The following is a 5025-nucleotide window of genomic DNA, read 5'->3' on the forward strand; positions in this document are numbered from 1 at the left end:
CAGCAGAATGTTGGATTCTGTTTATTCATCCATTCTGTCATCTTTGTCTTTTTATTGGAGAGTTGATCCATTGATGTTGAGAGAGATTACTGACCAGTAACTGTTAGTTCCTTTTTATTTATTTTGATGTTGGTTGTGGTAGTGTGTTTGTGTTCTTGTCTACTTTTCATTTTGCTGTAGTGAAGTTATTTATTCCCTGTGTTTTCCTGGTTGTAGTTAGCCTTCTTTGTGTTTTTTTTTTCCTTCTAGTATCTTCTGTAAAACAGCTTATATTGATATTCTGATAAGATCAAAAAACTCAAGTGACAACACATGCTGGAGAGGTTGTGGACAATGGAGAACCATCTTCCATTGCTGAAAGTGCAAACTTTCTACAACCACTTTGGAAATCAATCTGGAACTTTCTTAGAAAATTGAGAAAAGCACTACTTCAAGATCCAGTTATACCACATCTGGGCATATATCCGAAAGATGTTCCACCATCCAACAAGGACATTTGCTCAGCTATATTCTTGGCAACTTTACTTGTAATAGGCAGAATCTTAAAACAACCTAGATGTCCCTCATTGGAGGAATGGATACAAAAATTGTGGCATGTTTACATAATGGAATACAACTCATCTATTAAAAACAAGGAAATCATGAGATTTGCAGGCAAATGGATGAAACTAGAAAAAAAATCATCCTGAGTAAGGTATCCCAGAAGCAAAAAGACATACATGGTATATACTCACTTATAAGCAAATATTATCCATATAATATAGGATAAACATGCTAAAATCTATAGACTAAAAGAAGCTTAGCAACAAAGAGGACCCCAGGGAAGATGCTTAATTCTAATTCAGAAAAGCAAACAGGATAGACATGGGAAGTTGTAGAGGAAGAAGAGAGAAAACAGGATGGGAGCATACCACAGATGTCCTCTAAAAGATTCTACCCAGCAGGGGATTGAAGCACATGCTGAGACTCACAGCCAAACTTTGGGTAGAGCACAGGGAGTTTTATGGAGGGGGGGTAAAAGGACCCAGAGAGGACAGATGCTCCACAAGGAGACCAGAAAAATTAAAAAATTCTAAGCCCAGGGAGCCCTGCAGAGATTGAGGCACCAACCAAGGACCATGAATGGAGAGGACCTATATCACCTGCTCATTTGTAGCCCATAAGCAGCTCAGTCTCTGTGTGGGTTTCTGAGTAAGGGGATCAGGGGCTGCCTCTGTCATAAACTCAGTTGCCTGTCCCTTGATCACTTCCCCCTGACAATTCGGCCATGCCAGGCCACAGAGGAAAAGGATCCAGGCAACCCTGCTGAGACTTGATAAACTAGGGTCAGATGGCAGGGGAGGAGAACTCCCTCTTTAAGTGGACTAGGGGAAGGGGATGGGGGAAGAGAGAGGGAAGGTGGTACAGGGAGGAGATGAGGGAGGGGCTACATTCAATCAGGATATAAAATGAATAAATTGTAAAAAATAATTGTATAAATAAGAAAATCTTAAAAAGATACACAAGACAAAATTATTATTAATAAAGATAATCAGTGAACAGAATATACAAGATTATAAGTAAACATAAAACTTGGAGTTTACATAATACAACACCTTGAAGTGAAAAGTAGATATATATGAATATATAAACATGTTCACATATTTATAAGTAACAAGTAATTATATAAGCAAAGTACAGTAAAAATATCAAATGAGTATTTGAGACACTCATCCTCATTGTATCTATCATGATGATTTAGTCACTCTACATCATCTTGAGCCGTTGATTTGACTGTGCCTTGTGCATCCTGGCACAGACAATCCTGAGATGTACGCAGTATTAAGCCACTTTTAGTCAGCTCCTTGACCATACATCTTCCCTGTGTAACACTTGCTGAGACACTGCCTTATGCACCTTGTCCTTACCATGAGCCCTATAAAAAATGAGGAAACCCATGTGAATGGGAAAACAAGCCTTTGCACACAATCCTCCCAATGCCCACAGCAGTGTTAGGTTCAGAAAACTCACAGTTTAGATGGGCCACTGTCAATCCATGTCCATTCCTTTCTTTCTTATCATATGACAATCTAATCCAGTAATTGTTTGGAGAAATCTGGAGCTGAAGGAACTTCTGTAAAGGCAACAATATACCTTACTATAAAGTTTTTGTTTGATTGATGAGAAAAGAACAACCAGGAGAGGGTCCCAGGGTTCCTGTCTCAGTTCTCTGCTGTCCTGTCCTCCCAATGGTAAGTTCCAGTCACGCCCGTCTTCTGAAGTGACTCCCACTAGTAGCATATTTGTAGCAACACTGATGAAACTCTAATTAATTATTTAAAATAAAAACTTCAGGTGTCCTGAGATACTGAGTTCATTCATAATTCGTGACTGTGTTTCTTAGACCAGGTCTCACTATGTAACCAAGGTTGGCCTTGAACTCACAATCTTTTTGTGTGAGAGCTGTAAATGTATGCTGCATACACGGATCATTAAACAATTTCTGACACTCCGTGAAATTATTCAAATGAGCATTTTCCAAAGACTACAGAAGCATATGAGAAGTGTTCGTATGGGAAGTAATGCCTTGTCCTCAGAGGAAATTCATAAAGACAAAAATTCCTATGTGAAATCTGTGGATTAAGCTCCATGTTCCAGAGAGAAAGCCTTTCTCTAGTTCAGATACAGAAGTGACAGAACCCGAGGAGGAGATGGAGAGATATTTGGAGGTATTTAGAGTATCTGAGTGGCATGATGTCTAATTAAGTTACTGAATATATTTTAAAATATGGGTTTAAATTTTATTATGCTTACTGTGTCAAATGGAAAATTACATTACTGACATTAAAATCGTTTTATGCTGTTGTTTAAATACGTATTAAAATTATTTGTAAATATTGTGCCAAGATATAAGTAACAAAGTTTTCAAGGTGATCCTGTGATAATTTCTCAAAAAAAAAATAGTCTTCATATTTGAAGATATTTCATTAGTAATAATTTAAACAAAAAATATCAGCATCTTGGCAACTTTGTTTTCTTTTAAGTATTCATTTCTAAAAATTGATTTCTTTTTACAAAACTTAATAATAATTTGAAGTAAAGATTAAGGACAGTTTCAGTGAAAATCTCCATGGGGCTAACTCATAATATCAATCCCTTCCACTGTTCTCATATCATTTCCGTTTTGCAGTCAGTCCCAGAGGGCAACTACTTTCCCTATTGTCATCCAATTACTCATGTCTGACAGTTTCACTTCTGGGTTCCAAAGAGTAAACCCTAGACAGTGCCCTCAGGGGGTTATTTGGCACTCTATGGAGATATATAACCATCAATCACAGGATGTGCTGTGCCAAACGGTTAAATTCCAACAGGGAAAGCCAGGCTTCTCTGAGGGACTTTCTTGGAGACTCCTGAGAAAGGGAGAAGACTGAAGGACACACTGCCCCTGTAGTAACAAGTAGCCTCATATCAGTCCCTGTGTCCTGACACTAGGTGAGGAGCAGGATGGAGTCAACATTCTCACTGCACAGTTTTATTCACATTATAGGAAAACAATAGACAACCATAAAGGTCTCTCTTTCAAAAAAAAAAAAAAAGAGTATCTCCCTACCCAAGAGCTAGAGCGGGAGAGTCTAAGAGAATAAAGGGGCAAGTAATTGTCTACCGTACCATTTCACTGTCATCATCTATCTTCAAGAGGGATAAGCTGCAATCCTGGCAGGTCTGTTTACATTCCCTCCACTGTTTCGCTTCCATGATGATATAATAACATTTTATGCCACAGCAGAACCAGCATCCTTCGGCACATTTGCCTACAACAAGAAACCCAAATGGCTAACCTTATTTTCTGTTGTTTTGTTATCACAGCAATGTAGCTATGGAACATCTGTAACTACATAAAATCTCGCAGCTCTCAGAAGCTGAGATTCTAGAATGCTGAGAGGCCCCTGAACACCAGTGCACTCGGCAACATTGTTTATCACAGTGGAGATATGGAAACAACCTGAGTGTCCTTTGTGGATGAATCAGTAGAGAAAATGTAGCACATGCACTCAGAAGATTACTAGTTATCCTTTAAAAAGAAATAAATTGGCTGGGCATGATGACTTCTAATTATAACCTGAGCACTCCAAAGAGTGAGGCAGGAGAATCACCACCAGGTTGAGGCCAGCCTGGGCTAAGTGGTGACTTCCATGCCAGCCTTAGCTATATAGCCTGGGCTACAGAATGAAACCATGCCTCACACCCAAGCCTACGAAGAGAGATGCTGACCTATGTGACCAACATGGATGAACTTGAGGATACTGTGCAAAGTGAAACAAACCAGGCTCACACTGTCCTTTCTGACTCCACCCATGAGATTTCTAACACAGCCCAATGCTAAGAAGCAGGAACTTGTGAGCTCCCAGGGGCTGGAGGGCAGGGGACGAGAACTTGCTGCTCAGAGGCAGTTACTTGAAGGACAGAACTTGATCTGCAGTAATACACTGTGTCTGCAGGCACCCATATGCTACTGTGCACTTGGGGTGTGCTGCGGGCTCTGTTAAGCAATCTTAACAAACACATGAAAGAAATTTTGAGGGTGATAGTCTTTTCTCCTGGTTGTGGCGATGCCTTCAAGGGTATTCCTGTGTTCCCAAATGTGTCAAGTTGAGTACACCAAAATGCTTACATTTTGTGTAGCAATGATACCTCAGTACATTTTTTTTTTTTATGAAAGGGTAGGGACGGCCAAGGTATATTAACAAATTTTATCTCTAACCTTTGTTTTTCTGTGAAGAGATATCACTGTGTAGCTCAGGCCGACCTCAGATCTGCTGGCACAGAAAGCAGAATATTACCAACATCTCTATTATCAGGAGGAACACAATCATGATTAAGACAGAATAAGGTAGCCTCAGAGTCGCTGTAATAACTTTACAGAAAAAAAATAAAACTTGTATATCCCAGGCTACGTGGAATGCCACATGGTGACAGACAAGGTAATGGAAAAATCTGCTCTTTGCAGCACAATTAGTGTCTAATGATATAACCTAGATAAATTAT

The 5025-nt window shown here is 39.4% G+C and overlaps 1 long non-coding RNA gene across 1 annotated transcript; it reads right to left on the minus strand.

The window, feature by feature from the left end:
* Positions 1–1745: 1745 nt before the first annotated feature.
* Positions 1746–4795, minus strand: LOC132654103 (uncharacterized). Its single transcript, XR_009591787.1, has 4 exons — positions 4742–4795; positions 3649–3791; positions 2011–2113; positions 1746–1915 (listed from the first exon to the last, which is right to left on the minus strand). It is a non-coding gene; the product is annotated as an uncharacterized LOC132654103 (long non-coding RNA).
* Between the last annotated feature and the right edge of the window lie 230 nt (positions 4796–5025).

Source organism: Meriones unguiculatus, chromosome 5, assembly GCF_030254825.1.
Source record: "Meriones unguiculatus strain TT.TT164.6M chromosome 5, Bangor_MerUng_6.1, whole genome shotgun sequence".
Lineage (NCBI taxonomy): Eukaryota > Metazoa > Chordata > Mammalia > Rodentia > Muridae > Meriones > Meriones unguiculatus.